General features: G+C 41.5%; 1 protein-coding gene across 8 annotated transcripts in view; it reads right to left on the bottom strand.

The window, feature by feature from the left end:
• Positions 1-6,758, bottom strand: part of LOC147013166 (AMP deaminase 3-like) — a 76,955-nt gene extending 70,197 nt beyond the window's left edge. The window contains exons 1-3 of one of the 8 annotated variants that reach the window (XM_085854786.1): positions 6,047-6,179; positions 5,370-5,413; positions 206-251 (exon numbers count right to left, since the gene is read on the bottom strand). The gene's annotated coding sequence lies outside the window, so the exon portion shown is untranslated. Of the gene's footprint in view, positions 1-205; positions 252-5,369; positions 5,414-6,046; positions 6,180-6,623 lie in introns of those variants that run through there. The other 7 variants (XM_085854785.1, XM_085854784.1, XM_085854789.1 and 4 more) reach the window with 7 other exon arrangements.
• Positions 6,759-17,698: the final 10,940 nt, after the last annotated feature.

Below are 17,698 nucleotides of genomic sequence, written 5' to 3' on the forward strand. Positions count from 1 at the left end.
CAATTCGATTTTGCTTCATGTCCGAATGCGTATTCGACCTATCAGTGGGATACAAAACTGTTCAGCCTGGTGGAGTTATCCGCTCAACCGAATGCCTTCTCGTTTATTCATGAGATTACAGAACTTCCTGATACAATTCTCAAACTACAAATGCAAATAATTTGCAGTGTATGACAAGTTTTGTTTTGCATGTATTTCAATGTACCTTTTTGCTCCAGAAGGAAGATACAGCCAACAAAGTTGTTTAAAACCTTCAGGTGTGGGGAAAAAAAGAAGGAAGCACAAATGAGGGGTGGGAAGGGGAAGTATATTTACCACTACAAGTGGGTTGCCCTTCATATCCCAAGAAAGGCCGTTCACACGAAACATGCGAACCACCCGTTAAAGTCGTTTGCAATGCAGAAGCTGCTGCCAAGTCAACTGCACTACAAGATAGCAAGCTGTATAACCTGACATTGAGAAACCTCAAAGAAACCCAGACCACTTGTTACATACACGCAGTTAAGACTGAAATTTTGAATTTGTCAGTGGTGCCTGCGATAACTCGTATACTCTTCACAAAGGACGTCGTGGGATCTTCAATGCGCACCAACTAATACTGGCAGACAGTACGCCCAGTTTAACGTCTATCTGAGGGACGGCACACACATTGTTGTCTCACTTAGCATGTGGAACACTGGGATGAGAGTTTATAGCTGGGTTGGGATTCTAACCCAGGCAAGACAGCTCAGAGGCGAGTGTGCGTACCTTGAGGTCATCCTGCGAGCCTAGCACTATCGAGTCTCCAGACCTAGAGTACATGAACAGATAATGTGCCAAATTCCCCCCTGTTGTGTTTTAAGTTTCTTGTATTCAAAAAAATCAAAATATCATACAAATATCACATTCGATTGATTAATCTATGGAGACATGTTTATAGAATAATCAAGGTGTTATTCTTGAGAACTATGTGCTCAGAGGTACAACACAAGACCATTCAACTATATGAAATAAGGCAATTCTCTGCATGTATGTATGTACATCTGAAAATCATAGAACGAAACAAGGCAGGCCAGATCTCCACCAAATTTTACATTGTTGCTGGTAGTACCCAGGGTCAAGTTGTAGGCACGGGGGGGGGGGATCCCCCCTCCCTCGTGGGGGTGGGGGGGAATAAGTAGACTACTTGCCAATGCTCCCAAAAGGAGCAGGTGTTTTTAGTTATACAAAATCACCACAAATTAGTGTTCGTCTCACACTTCATCAGGACCACAAGACCTCACGTAAACCTTATAGTGAAGCAGCAGGGGCCAGAAAAGAGGCTTATTTAGTGAGATACCCACACCAGTAGTACCACATTTTCTAATGTGGTTATTATTGACCACCTACTATCCCTGTACATGAAAACGAATAATGCCACTCTGGGAAATGGTAGCATTCTGAGAAATAGGTCAATTAAGGTTGGTGACCCCTGAATTTGGAAATATTTACTAAAACGGCTATAGTTTAAATAATTTTCATGTTACAATACCTTGATATACATCAAACTGATCCTAAGACAATAGGCTATAACATGCAATAACAAAAAAAAACATGTGGCTGATAATTGTAAGTACAGAACCAATTTTATTACAAATTTTGCCCCCAAAATCCAAATTTTCGCATTTTTCAAATATTTTTAGCACCACTCAGCACATGCATAATATAAATGTATCAAATATTTAGCATTAAAAAGTTTCTCTAGGGTCTGCTGCAATTATTCATATATAATATATTCTATTATCTTAAAGGTAAATCATATTTTCATCACATTTTGTCCAAGATGTCTGAAAATACCTGAAAATGGTATTATTCCATACTCATGGCAAATGACCATTAATTTCATCTGAAATATCTTTGAAATAATATATTGTTGTAAGGAATTATAATTGTTGATGAGTATATCAATAACACACAGGGATAGATCCAGAATTTTTGGAAGGGGTGGGGGAGGGGGTTACAAATACCTATGTACTAACACCCCCTCCCCCTTCCTCAATATCACTAAATACATATGCACTAAAAAAAGTGCCACCCATAAACCCTGAACCAACCCTAAAATAATGCCCCTGACAAAGAATATTGGATTATATAACATGATCCCATATGCCACAATAATCCTGAGATGACCCCCACATTCCTTAGATGGTCCCCACATGTGCCACTGCTATAAATAGCACTCTCATCAGCCATGAGTTTACAATGTATATGAAATTAGGTCAGTCACACTTGAACAGACGCGATAGACTACACATACTGCAGCATGTTTTATGTGTCACCCTCTTCTCTGTTAAAATGTAAGTATGAAAATATTTGTTTCTATTTTTTTTTAATTATGAATAGTCTTGTGATGAAGATATATTACCATGTCGCAAATTTTCTGATGGAAAAACATGTGGTATACTGAATGTTTTGCCTACAGGCTGTTGAGCTGGAGTTAAATAGTATTGTCATGAGAATGTGTCTAAAATGGAAGTCATTACTGCATAAATTTTATATAAGGTACATGGTGTTGTGAAAAATAACCCCCCAAAAAGAATAAAGTCCTACAAATAGGGTTTATCCCTCGGTCGAAAATACTTATGAATTTACATTGAATAATTTTCAATTTAGTGGATTAAATAGACTTATTCTGCCAAACTATTGGTGACCAATATTTTTTACGCTTGCAGGCAGATCCACATTTTGTCTTAGTGTACTCAAGATTACTTCAACAGCACCGAACAGTCAATCATTACAATATGGATGCAGAATTTGACGCTGCTCCCATTGCCAAGAAAGCTAAGGGAGAAGATACCATTGACATTGATAAGTGACTTTTCTGCACAAAATCCTTTTCATCGAAGGGACAGCCAGTCACTCCAGTTCTTAACAAACTATGGTCCTTATTCTCAGCATGCAGACAACGGAATGACTCAGTTAGTCAGAAACGTTTGGCCCATGAATCTGATATAATTTCTGGAACAGTGGTGTTCAGGTATCACAGACAATGCAGATCAACATATGTAAGCCAACATCACATCAGAAGAGCTATTAAAACAGTTGATAACTCTGATGTAGTTTTGGATGATGCTGGTAATTCTAGTAGTGGTAATGGTGATGGTGCAAGTGGTGGGTGTGCCAACCGCTTTACAAGATCCAAGGCATCAGTTGTGAAGTTTGACTGGAAATCTCGCCGTTTCATCTGTAATGATCCTTGCAGCTCAAACCACCGATTATCTTGGTCCATGGTAGAGTCATCTGTGAAAGATGACCCTGAGCATCCCAACATGTACACCCGAGTTTTCAAGCTGCAAAGGCTAAGCAAGATGATGACATGATAACCAGACTTCAGGGTGTACCCAATGGTGATCTGGTTGCCATTGAGGCTCGTTACCACAGACAAAAGTCATGCTACATCAACTATGTCAGTGGTCGCTCTATCACTGCAAGTCAGAACAGAAAGCACCAATTTGCTGCACACAGTACATCAGTGAGGAGACTGATCAGTGAGTTTACATCACCCATCATTGAACACAGACAAATATTCTTCCTGAGCACCTTGAGAAAGTGGTTCTTGGAGATCCTTGCTGAAGAGGGAGTGGACCATCCAGGTTCATATACATCCTATAATCTCAAAAGACAACTTATAAAAGAGTGGCCAGATGTTGCATTCATGCCACAACCAGGCAAGTCAGATCTTGTTTGCTCTTCAAAGACAACAATAGCAGATGCTTTGAAAAAGACATATGAGATGTCAAAAGTTTTGAGGGAAGTAGCTGAGGATGAAGAGACAAGTTTGAAGACAGATTTGACATCATCAATGGTCGATGAAAGCATTGTTCCAGCCTCTTGGTCTGCTAGGATCTTATGAGCAAAACATTTTAAAGGAGATAGAAATGGCAGCCACAAAGTTTGTTGGCTACATGTATGGCAAGACAAACTGCATGTCATTGAATGTCCTGAGGTGTCAGAAGACTGGACAGAGGAACATCCAGGGAAAGAAACTACCACCAACAGAAGACGCTTTCAGTCTGCATCTACTTCGCTCTGCTTATCAGCTGTTAATATGGAGACAAGCTGCTTACCATTCTCCAACCTTACCTGATGCAACAGCATATGGCTTCGAACACAGCCAGGTGGCACTGGTCTCCAGCCTCAAATGATGAGTCAATCGCCAGCTGCTCCAGAGTTGTTAAATGACCTTGTGTGTGACTGTCAACCCAATACCTGTGCAGTGGAGTGTTCTTGCTTGGAGAGTGGCCAACCATGCACAGCAGCATGCACCTGTGAAGCCTTGGTGGATGGAGGGGACAAATCATGTTCAAATCCCTTTGCTCTCTCTGCATTTTACAGTGATAATTCAGACTCAGATGCAGACTAGATATATCAACATAATATGTAACAATAATGTTGACAGTTTCCTGGCATTTATCTTAGTAACTGATAATTTTGTTAGAAAGATTGCATTTGATGCCAAAAGTGGAGAGTTTGTACAAACAGCCATTATAGTCCTCAATATTTCTTTGAAATTTATTTTCAACAAAGTACATTGAAAAATTACCATTTAAAAAATATTTATAGTATATAAGAATTTGTACCCCCCCCCCCCCCCACCATTTACACAAATCTTGGATCCATCCTTGTGTGTTGTTGATATACTCATCAACAAATATAATTCCTTGTGACAATATAATATTTGAAACAAATTTTTCTCTTAATAAATATGAAATCAAGCAAGTTAATGGTCATATGCCATGAGTACTGAATAATACCATTTTCAGGTATTTTCAGGCATCTTGGACAAAATGTGATGAAAATGTGATTTACACTTAAGATAATACAATGTATTATATATGAATAATTGCAGCAGACTCTAGAGAAACTTTTTAATGCTTAATATTTGATACTTTTATATTATGCATGTGATGAGTGATGCTAAAAGTATATGAAAAATATGAAAATTTGGATTTTTGGGGCAAAATTTGTAATAAAATTGGTTCCGTACTTACTATTTTCAGCCACATGTTCTTTTTTGTTACTGCATGTTATAGCCTATTGTCTTAGGATCAGTTTGATGTATATCAATGTATTGTAACATGAAAATTATAAAAACTATAGCCGTTTTAGTAAATATTGCCAAATTCAGGGGTCAACGACCTTAATTGACCTATTTCTCAGAATGCCACCATTTCCCAGACTGGCATCATTGGTTTTCATGTACAGGGATAGTAGCTGGTCAATAATAACCACATTAGAAAATGTGGTACTGCTGGTGTGGGTATCTCCCTCTTTTGGTGGCCCCTGATGCTCCACTATTAAGCCATCAGATGTCCTAATAGAAAAAGTATGGACTTTGTTCTTATACTTACCCTTCAGATGTCACTCCTGGTATCTCTTTTTGGTCAATGACATACTATGAGGATGACAACACCATAAAGGGTACAGTTTTAAAATGGCCATGTGATACCATCTTTCTTAATTAGCCTACCAGAATAAACATCATTATTTTTCCTCTCCATCGTAAACAATCAAGGTAATCATGAAATGGACAAAAAACTCCAGGTTTATCTGCAGACATCTGTTTTTCGAAAAAAGATACTTTAAGATAACAATGAGACGGAAATTTTGAAAAGATGATCACAACTACAAAAATATACAGACCCTACAAATGACATCATAATGAGTAATGACGACGACCTCAACATCAAAATGAAGTCGAACGGCAGGTTGAATTACACCCACGATAATAAGCATGACGGGTGTTATAAAAACATCTCACGCATCATTAATCCGTACTTCAATGGGTCGCTGAGTTTGAAATGCCAGTACGTGTTGTGTCATTGTAATGTGCTTGGAGGACTTTTGCTATTGGTTTGTGTGCACTATTTTACTGTTACCGCACCACACAATGTACACCATTTAAAAATTTACCAAACCAGGAAAAACCTACACTCCCTCATGGAGCGAATTATGGTGTCAGTAACTTTCACAACATCTGAGAGATCGGTGGTTCGAAGTTCGAACCCTGGCAGAGTCATACCCATACCAAAGTACGTGCTGCTTCCTTGCTTGATGCTCAGCATTGAAAAGGGTAGAGCATGGACTGACCAACCAGAGGTTGGCAGTCATAGGACTCATAGTGCAGGCTTTGATGGGCCAAATGGCCTCCTCCAGGGAACCTATATCATAAAACCATGAGAAATAACAAGCAACACCCTCTCCCGCTTTAAAAAATAAATAAATAAATAAATAAATAAATAGTGCACCAATTAATTACTTATTTTTAATCGAGTGCACCCCCTCCCTCCTTAACATCATAATCAGAATCACAATATGTACAAAGGACTTGAATGTGTCGTCCCATCATAACCCCCACCCTCAAGAGGGTCAATTCGAAATCTGTCCATGACCGGCTCACGGGTAGACAATATACATGTTCTGAACACGAATGTAAAATTTGGTCGAGATCTGCCAAGCCGTTTTCCATTCCATACAAAGGTTCATACATGCACAGAGAGAGATCTGGTGTATTTCCGTGTAAAATACTTCGAATACGGCAGTAGTGCACGTCAATACCGAAAACGTTTACACTATTTGACAATCAACGAATACAATACACTTACAAGTCGCACGAATCCCTCGACTTACTTCTCCAAATTTTTCAAAACCCGTTCTTCCTCACGGTTCCACTGTCAGCAAGCACCGCCCACAAACGTCACTGCTCTCGGCAAGCACCGCCCACAAACGTCACTGCTCTCGGCAAGCACCGCCCACAAACGTCACTGCTCTCGGCAAGCACCGCCCACAAACGCTGCCGCTCTCAGCAAGCACCGCCCACAAACGCTGCCGCTCTCAGCAAGCACCGCCCACAAACGCTGCCGCTCTCAGCAAGCACCGCCCACAAACGCTGCTGCTCTCAGCAAGCACCGCCCACAAACGTCACTGCTCTCAGCAAGCACCGCCCACAAACGTTACTGCTCTCGGCAAGCACCGCCCACAAACGCTGCCGCTCTCAGCAAGCACCGCCCACAAACGTCTCCCTTCACGTAATTGCAGCAGCTTCTTGTTGGATGGTCGCCAGACTACCGTTATTCTCAGGTTTTCCGTCTATCTGTATGTATGTAATGGACAGCTCTGGAGGCCAGAGGAGTCAACCGATTTTGATGAAACTTGACTGGTAGGTTCACACCAGGTTCTAGTTTTATGCTTTTGAGCACCGTTGCTATGGACGCCACCGTTGCCTAGCAACAGGACTTTGAAATTTTTGAAAAAAAAATCCTAAAAATATTTATATATTTTTTTTTCGAAAATCAAAAATCGGCTTCCGCGCTTTTATGCGCACTATAATCAAACTCTTTGTCAAAAAATTTCAGCCCGATCCGTCAAAAACTGTATGACTAGTATGCAATTATATAGCGACCACCCATGTCGCCTACCGGCTTGTCACTGTTATTATTACGTCAAGTTATTTGGAAAAGGTGGCAGTGACTACATACACGTCATATTTAACCCTTGAACCCACATACACGTCATATTTAAGGTTTGCATCGGTTTTATCTGAAAAAGCCAATTTAAATGTACTGTATCCTTATACTGTTGGTGCCTTCCCCACTGTTCCTTTTGTTATGTGACCTTCAATGGGATGACTCACAATGGAGCATCGTGTAAGTGTAATCGAATTACACAGGGGGGTGTAATCGGACCTGCATTCGTTGCACTGTATATTAATGACCTCCCTGTTGTTTACATGTTTACCGATGATACTAAAATCATTAGTCCAGTGAGGGGGCCAAGAACAGTACAAAACTCTCCGGGAAGACCTGGGGCGTGTTCCATTATCGATCAGATTGGCATCGTTTTCCAAGCCAGCTATTCCTTCACCGTTTTGTTGGAATGCTTGCCTGAGTGCTTAAGCCGCTTGGCGAGCTGTCCACAAGCCGATTGCTAACGGAACACACCCCTGGATAAAGCAAAGGTGTGGTCAGATGTCTGGCAGTTGCCATTTAAAGGCAATAAATGCAATATCCTGTACATTGGAAGAACATACATGGATGAAGCTGAGCTCAAAGAAGTCCAAAATGAGAAAGACCTGGGTCAGTGTATTATTAATACAACCAGCCATGGTGACGTAATGGTTAGAACATCCACTCTGAGTCTGGGGGAGTCGGTGTTTCGTAACCCAACCGAGTGTGACAGCTGAAGGTTGAATTTTGTTTCATCAAAGCAAGAGTAAAAAAAAAACATATGAAAGTCAAACAAAATCATTGCACCAAAAACCAGAAATCAAAAACAAGAATCAACAAGAAAAAGAGCAATCAGATATTGCAGACCCTCGCCAAGACTTCTTTTGTGTGGAGTTTGTGTACTGGTGTGTTACGTAATTAATAAGAGATAATTAGAACTGCCACTTTATAACTGCTGGCAGGGATGACCGGGTACCAAGACGTCCTATTTTGATGCAACGCCACTTTGATCAGACATTTGACCCTGACCTATGACATTTTTTTATTACTATTTAATTGAATATAGAATGGGATTAAAATTAATTCAATTCAAATCAAATGGAAGACCAAATAGGTACAGTCCTGCATTGGAGTAATCAGAAGGAACCCAAACAAGCAAAAAATAAAGATGAAGGAATCAGGAGGAACCTTGAAAGGATTTGCATTTCAGCTGCGACTCCTCTACCCTCAAACCCATCCAGGCACAGCCAAGTGAGCCTTATTCAAAAAAAATCAAACAAAAAAACCCCAAAATAACCCATATCAAAAAAAGCAAATAATTCTGGCTGCCAGACCATGTATCTGATCAAGTTGAAATTTTAAACATATATTCCCCATCACTGCTAGATCATAAACGTGAAGTTTCACATCGATTGATTAAGCAGTTCCAGAGAAAACATTATTTATTAATTTTCTTCAATCTAATATGGCTGACAAACCATGTGACCTATCAATTATTCCTCAACAAACTTGTTCACCCATCACTTGGGGAACATTTGTGTGAAGTTTCCCCTTGATCTGTACAGCTGTTCTGGAGAAGATTTTTTATAGGTTTTAGGATAAATCCAATATGGCAGCCAAACCATGTGACATACGATGTCATATGTGTGAAGCTTTTGTTCCTCATGGGTAGGCGGTAATACTTGTGAAGTTTCGCCTCAATCTGTTCAGCCACTTCAAAGAAGATGTTTGAAGGTTCTTTTTTAAACCTGACGTCATCAAAAAAATTTCTGTAGACCATAACGAAGGCACCTATGACATCATTAAAATCATGCTTGTTCCCCATGAGGAGTACTTGCCGTGTGCCAAGTTTCAATTTTTTCTTGGTGTGGTTTCAGAGATACAGAGGTCCAAAATTTTTCCAACATGGCTGCGACACAATGTGACATATGACATCATAATTATCACTAAATAATTCAACATGAGCGTCTGGATTTTTTAAAGAAAATTTTCACTCACGCTTAATGGTGAAGTCCCGTACCTCCAATGACCACATACAGGTTTTTATGAACAAAAGGTTTTTTTACCGCAGAGAGAGAGAGCGGGAGGGCGGAAGAGAAAGAATGTAATCTGATCGGAGGATAATGATGTTTTTTATTTTATTCTCAGACCCGGCTTTCACCACATAGACACATGGGACATGATCAAGGATGAGGGAGTTGAGTGGACGGAGGAGGTGAAAAATGTATATTTTGTGTCGCAGATTGTGACCGCAATGCGGTCATTCTTGTTTTCTCGAAAAGAGCGAGGATCATGGAAGAGCACGGTTGAATTGACAGTGGAGTAGCTTGCAACAATTGGGCACAACCAGCAAAAGAATATCAAACAGGAAAGCAAAAAGGAGAAGGGGAGAAAACACTAAAATCAGCAAATAAGAAAGTTTAGTTTAAGAAGGGTTGATGGTGGTAATAAAGATCAGGGATCAGGAAGGGGGTGACATGAGATGATGGTGCATTGTCTCATTGAAGCCCTGAAGGGGAAGAGTCTGAAATAACAGCCTCTGGACGGTGGTTCCATAAACAGAAGAAGTGAGGAACAAAGGAGCTGAGGTATTCAGTCAGCCTGGATTTTAGAAGTTTAACCACGAAGAGGGTTTCTCGAAGAATGCTGGAGTTGCAGGGGAGGGTCGGAGGAGTGAGAGAGCAGAAGGAGCAATATCAGAAAACAGTTTGTATAAAACAGAGACCACCGACCTGTCTGGGATTTGAAAGCAACACTCTGGCTTTGGCTGGCTGTTCAATTTGCGAATTGAATGATCTCTGTTACACATTTTAAAACATGCATTTTAATGGACAAGTTCATAATGAAGTGAAACCATAATATGAATAATTAAAAAAAATGTGCGAACGTTATGGAAACAGTGGCAAACCATAGGACTAGAGTTATGATAAAATAGGTATGTTCTTCGAAGCCTCGATTTTTTTCTACCCACGTTAATCCACCCTAAACCCACCTCCTTCAAATTCCCTGCTTTCCTTCCTGAAAGTCCCTGTAATGTGCATCTTGTATTCCCCATGTTCCCCACCCCATCCCTCTCCCTTCCACAGATCTCCTAATGTCTCTGTTCCCCACTGTTTTGTCCTTCCCTCTCCCTCCTCTCTTGCCTCATGCCCCCCTTGCTGTGCGTTGTGTGTGTTAGCTCTCATACGAGCCTCGATAAGGTATCCAAAAAAAAGCCTGCGACCAACCTCCATCCTGTCTCGAACATTTATCAGTAAAGGTCTTTGTATTTCGCTACTCTTAATGTTGTGCCATTTCCAAACCATTTATGATGATGACTTCATCATTGATGACTTTTGGTTTGCAGTACTCTCAAGGTCTATATAAGTATTACATACAAAAACGGTAGATTTTTTTGATGCCACCACCCCCCCTCCCTCCCCTTCTCCCTTGCCCTTCCTCCCTTATCCACATCTCCAAACAATCCCCTTCTCTACCCTCCTCTTTCTCAAATCCCACGTCCTATCATCGAGCCATTCTACCACTATTTCCTCAATCAAATCGACTTCCGAAAAACATTCAGTATATATCATTTTTGGCAATGTACAACTTAACAAATAAACATATGGAAGTAGTTTGGCTTCGCTGTGCCTGTATAAGCTCACCACACAGCATTCCAACATAACTGTGCGAGTCGAGCCACAGAAAGGCCTCCAATGGGAAGATTCATCTTGGAAGAAAATAGCACCCAGAACTATACTTTACAGTACCCCCTAATGAAAACCTTTCTGCAGCATGAACTGGACCACACAGAAACATCCAAAGATATTGTGAATTGAGCCTTTGTATATTCCATTCATGTAGTGTACTTGTCATTGGTCGCAACTTGTTAGTACTTTTCCATCATTAATTTTGTTCTATATACTTGTCCAACCAATGACAGTTGTGTAGGCATGGTTTTTATCTGGTTTCTAACCAATCATTTTACCCAACACTACTACTAGGCTCTAGGATACTAGACTCGAGGGACGAGTGGTGAGGAAGGCTTTAACGGAAGTGTGACGATGCTTCTCTACCAGGCAGCTCGCTACTAATGTTGGGATTCGTACCTTTGTTAAAGCTTTGCTTCTCCCAACTCAATTCACTTGCCTGCAGTTAATTAAAATATAGGGTGGCCTGAAAGTCACTTTACCCCTTCCCAGTGATGCATTGTTCTTGAACTCTTTTAATATACAGGTTTTATTGTTCAGTAATTACAATAATTAATTTGTCATTGTACCTGTATGTGCTCCATCATTCTTCTGAGTCAGTGTTTCTGCATACCATAGCGGGCGAGGGGGCGAGGGCAGAGGGGAAGGGACGGAGGGAATTTATCAGGGGTAAAGTAACTTTCGGGCTTCCCTGTATATTCCTGCTTGCTGTTCACAAAGGAACATTGGAATGCTGTGTGTAGAAGATAAGGATTGGGTCAGTCTTGAGTAATCCACAAGAATGTTAGCTGCATTAGGGAGTAACTTTGCTTCCTTGTTATATTGCTTGATTCATGGTTGTTGGAGGATATAAGCCAGCTGCTCTCAGCTGGCCCTGGGTTGAAAGAAAGGACAATTGCGAGATATGTATTGTCAAAGATAGAACCGTATATAAGAGAGTGACCGAGCCGACTCTGGCAGGGCACTCTCTCGGTAACCTCAATTGCTAACTGGTGTTCCTGGTGTTTGCTGCTCTCCGTTGCGGCCGCATGTATTGGTAAATAATAAACGATTTTCTCTCAAGTACATCGACGTCTCCATGCCTTGGTGAAGGGTGATCGACGCCTCGACACTTACACCATCATTGGAATGACTCACGGACTTGAGTTTTCCTGGAGTTAAACTAAAATTCACGAGAGTTAAACTGAAGTTCACTCGAGTTAAACGAAAGTTCGCTGGAGTTAAACCGTGTTTGCGGCCCTATTCCTCAGCAGCACTTTTCTCTTTGCACCCACAGCTGTATACCACATGTCACATTAGCAGCCCTATCCTCAAGCAGCACTTTGCTATCTGCATCCACAGCTTCGTACCACATGCCACGTCGCAGCTCTATCTTCAGTGGGTTTTCACTCTTTTCAACTGTGGGGCCTTTCCCCTTTTATCATCAAACCCCTTTTGGTGAGCAGCTTATTCCCACGGGCACTGGCCATTCATGACACCCGAATCACTGAGTAGATCATATTATTTTGTGGACAAGATGCCGAATTTGTCCACTGGTGATATGCCATTTCATGCTTCTTATTGAACTTGTGACTATTCACCCACACTCAAGCTTAAGAGCGTATCGGACACCGCTCAGACTGGATGAAGTCATCAACCTTTAGCGGTGAGAAGAAGTCGGTAACTCGATTTTCTACAACCAAAAAAAAAATTTCTAAATGAACGGGGCAGACTTGACCTTCGAAAGTTTCATTAAAAATGGCCCGATTTCTTCACGCTCCCAAATGAACAATATTTGTTCTCGAACTTTATTGTGAAAAGGAAAAGATGAATGAAAGTGTTATAGTTACTATGATAAGTTTACTATTGAAAAACTATTGCACAAAAGGTGAAAAACGCAATCGTTTTTTATTCTAAATTACATACAAATGAATGATGGAAATCACCTTCACCCAGCATCAAGTGCTTACAAACTGGCATCTGGTAGCTACACCGCACTCTTCACTGTTGTGTACACTTGTGTTGTGTTGTGTTGTGTTGTGTTTTGTTGTGTTAGTAGCTCCACTGTTGTGAATGGCTGGCAATGAGCATTCTATCTATTTTCAGTTCAGTGATACTAGAGGCCGATGCAACTTTGATTAGGCTGAAACAAAATGGCGGATTAAGACCCCCTACAAGGTGAACATCGGCTGAGCAAGGGTAAGCCTGGTTTTGGTGTGAATTTAATTAACCTGTTAATTACCTTCAAATAGGTGTTTCACTTGACCCAAACACCCAGTTTTCATTGATGCACTCCGTTGGAGTTCCTTGAGTATGCATGGAAAGTTGTGGGCCGCTAGGTTTCATGGTTTTGGAGTTATGAAGGAGACACAGACACACACTGACACACTGACACACTGACTCGCTGCCGCACACACATTTATTATACAAGTTGGCCCGTTGTTGCATTGGACCAAATTTTCATTGGACCAAATTCACGGCCTTGAAACATCCCTGCCTGCTCTTCTGCTTGAGCAATTAGCTTGCCTTTTCTTATGGATCAGTAATATATTCCACATAATTGAAAATGTTGTTAAGGTATATATTGTGGTAAAGGGTAACTGAAAATAATAAGTATTGTGGTTCGTGTGGTCAAAGGCACTCTGTACAAAGCTGTGTTTGGACTAATCTATCTATAATTCCAGCAACCTCTGTGTGTGTCTGTCTGTCTGTCTGTCTGTCTGTCTGTCTGTCTGTCTGTCTGTCTGCGACCGCCGTTTCTCGACGACCGCCGGTCCGATCTGATTGAAACTTGCCAGGAATATTGCCGGGGCCCCGCGGATGTGCTTTTCAAGATTTGATTTAATCGGACGAGCGGTTCCCAAGTTACGGCCATTTATCTGTCGACCTTTTTGAGGTTTGAGAGAGAGAGGTTGCACATACTGACATGCACCTACGGGCCCGCCCCTACGGGCCCGTACTAGTATGTCCAAATAGCTGAACAAACAAGTTGGTAAAGCGGCTGAATTTATGTTCTGTTGAGCGCACTGAACTTTGCCAGGGTGACATTGCCTCTGCAAGAACATCATCATATGAGAAGGCTTTGATCAAAACCTTTGGAAATGAAAACAGTTTGGCTCTTCGGCACCAGATAAGCGAGACCACTCTCAATGACCGTGTGCCACACGACCATAAAATATTCAACCAAATGGCAAACATTAGGACGAGGATGCGATGTGACCCGTGAGAATCAACAGCTGAACACATGACATGCCCAATCTGAATTTAATTTTTAAAACCGAGCTCAAACAGCAAAGAGGATATTGAGTGCTACATTTTAACCACAACTGGTTTAGCAACTCCAAAGCCCTGACTCAAGAACCAGCTGCACCTCTGCAGATGTTGGTCGATCTTGTCTGCTGGCCGATTTGGGTCTTGCCGAACTGACTGCCTTGCTGGTGTCTTGGAGACGACATCCAAGCAGACAAATCCTCTTTGGTGGTATAGAAAAGGGCATTTGTGTTTGAAAGGTAGACAGTAGGGATAAATAAGTTCCTTATTAAATATCCTTCTGTTTTGTGCCATCCGTTGGTTTCACCTGTTAAACGATAGATGGGACATTATTGTCCGTGAAGCTGTTCTGTCATGCTTCCTCTCCAGGTAACTGATGCACTCGCTTCGAAGCTCGGAGGAAGCGCGAAATACTTTTCACCAAGCCTAGATGTGCTTGGACCAGTGCGGGGATTATACGTTTGTTATTATTATTGCCAAATTATACAACTCTCGATATTGTTGTTAATATTATTAAGATTAATTGAGATATGCTTTGTCACAATGTATCATTATTTTTGTGATTTATTTTGTAACAAGCAAATACCATCCATCACTTCTCTGATGGGGATACTAAAGGGGGGAGGGAGAAAAAGAGGGGGAGTGAGGAGGGGTGTGGGAGTGAGGAGGGAGGGAGAGTGAGGAGGGAGGGAGAGTGAGGAGGGGTGGGGGAAGGAAAAGCAGCATTAGGTGAGAGGAAGGGAAGGCAGACGTGCAGTGGAGCGTAAATTACGATTCATACTGTCTCGTCAAAATGATCCTGCATAGAATAACAGTGAAGATGGAAACAAAATAATGTCTGAAATCCATTTTCTACTGGTCATACTATTAACACCACCTGGGGGTAAACACCGCCTGGACATGTCCGGAGACAAACACAGTACGGTAACAAACACCGCCCGGAGATAAACACCGCCCGGACAAAAAAACATCATCCGGACATAATCACCGACCGGACATGTCCAGAGAGAGAGAGAGATGTGTGGGAGGGTGTTGCACTGTATTAGGAGGGGGCGGAGCGAGGATGGGACAGAGACAGAGAGGGAGATGGGGTTGGGGAGGGGAGTTAGCAGAGAGAATATGTTATGCTTTATGAACAACACACACACACACACACACACACACACACACACACACACACACACACACACACACACACACACACACACACACACGCACGCACGCACACACGCACATACTAGTGCCTGGTCGATATTGGCAATTTTGGGGGAATCGGCAGATTGGAGTTAGTGTGATTACCAACTACAGTACTTACTGTATACAACCCAAAAACCTTGAGTAGCTTTCACCATTCTTTTGGGGGAATTTCAACAAACATATTATGAAAAACAACATTGGATTTATATAGACGTTTCAAGGAGGTGTGCATTAACATTAATCTTTATAAACAGCTGCGTGTAACGGGTGGAGAAAAATTTGCCGCGGTAAGTTAGAAAACATGTTAATTTGGCAAAGCACTCGGAAATCGGGTGTTATCAAATATATTTTACTTTAAAACTCACAAAGATAAAGCATACAACCTTTGCAAAGCACACCCGATTACCAAGTGCTTTAGAAATAGTCACGAGGACAAAGGGAAACCTGATAAAACAGCCATAAGATACGGGATGAAACTTTGCTACCACGACACCCGTAACAGGCATGGCGTGTCCACACACCTGCAGAGAGTCCATGCAGATCCAATCTACCCATATGTACCACGTCCGTGTGTGCTGTATACGTACCTTGTATGGCAATTGCCAACTGTAGATTCCGATCAGGAGAAGAACTATACCGCCATAGATGGTAGGGTGCTCAGCAAGTGTTTTAGGCACTCAAGCAAGCACTCCAATGGAACGCTTGGCTTGGCAAGTGATTGCCAATTGCCATCGATGAACCCATGCACTCAGAATCGCTCAAGCAATGTCCAAAATGGACAAATGAACACTTTTTTTAGCAGTCGGAACTGCTGCTAAGTTCAATTATGGAGCTTAAATTTTGTAAATTGGCTTAGTTTATTAGATTCTCGAGGTGATACCATGTGCGGAAATGAAATAAGGCCACGAACGCTGGTGTCTCCGGGCATTTATAAGCATCGCAATGTATCCAACAATTAATTGCTATGATGAACAGGCATTCGATAATGTAAGTGAGGAAAGTGAAAAAAAAACTGTCTTTAAGAAATCGTTGTGGCCTGTTCCAAGTCAAGGCATGGTTGAGCAGGCCAAAAAAAACGGTGGCTTTCGACCCCAGTGAGGTAACCCAGGAAACACCTTAAGACCCCGGAGAGAGCGAGGTGGCTGAGGATAAGCCTTGATAAAGGATAATTAAATAAGGGCGTTAATTATCTTCAAAAGGGTTGTTTTAATTAACCCAAACACCCAATTTTCACTCCTGCACTTCCTTGGAGTTCCCTTGGTATGCATGTAAAGTTTCAGGCTGATAGATTTCATGGTTTTAGAGTTATGGAGGAGACACACACATGTGCACACACACGTGCACACACACACACACACACACACACACACACACACACACACACACACACACACACACACATAGGCATTTATCAGTATGGATTAGAATGCCATGCTGTGGAGGGCCTTTAATCTGCTCTTTACACCTTAACATGGTGTGCGTTTAAAACACGGGAATTCTTCCGGATTATTTGTAGTTATTTAACCTAATCAACTCAGGAGATCATATAGAGATCATTTCTGTGTTTCACATTCCATATCAGAAAGCTCCAGTAGAACTCCACAAAAAACATCACACACACACACACACACACACACACACACACACACACACACACACACACACACACACACACACACACACACACACACACACACACACCAGCACTTCTTGCTTCTTCCTTCCCGCATTTCCTGTTGCTTTTGCCATGATTATTGACTGACTCCAGCAGAAACATTTGGAATATTTTGTCTTGAGAATGCCTTTGTATCCATATTTAGCAAAAAGTTTTCCCCCTTTCTTTTTTTTGCATTAGAAGAAAGTTTTGCATTAGTTTTGCATGAGAAGAAAAGAACTGCATTCATCTACAATTTAACACCGAAGCCATTTCCGGACCGTAAATGCCCACACAAGGTTTCCTTTACTACCCCAGCTGTCGAAATGAAACTATCAACTTTACTGACCCACAGCGTTGTTCGACCCAATGATGGATTGAATTTCAGACAGCTGGGACCTCACTTTAACAACCTCTCATGACGTCACTTTTACTTGTTATTTCAG

Source organism: Eptatretus burgeri, chromosome 14, assembly GCF_056783735.1.
Source record: "Eptatretus burgeri isolate ZD-2024b chromosome 14, Ebu_testis_v1, whole genome shotgun sequence".
NCBI classification, from domain to species: Eukaryota; Metazoa; Chordata; class Myxini; order Myxiniformes; family Myxinidae; genus Eptatretus; species Eptatretus burgeri.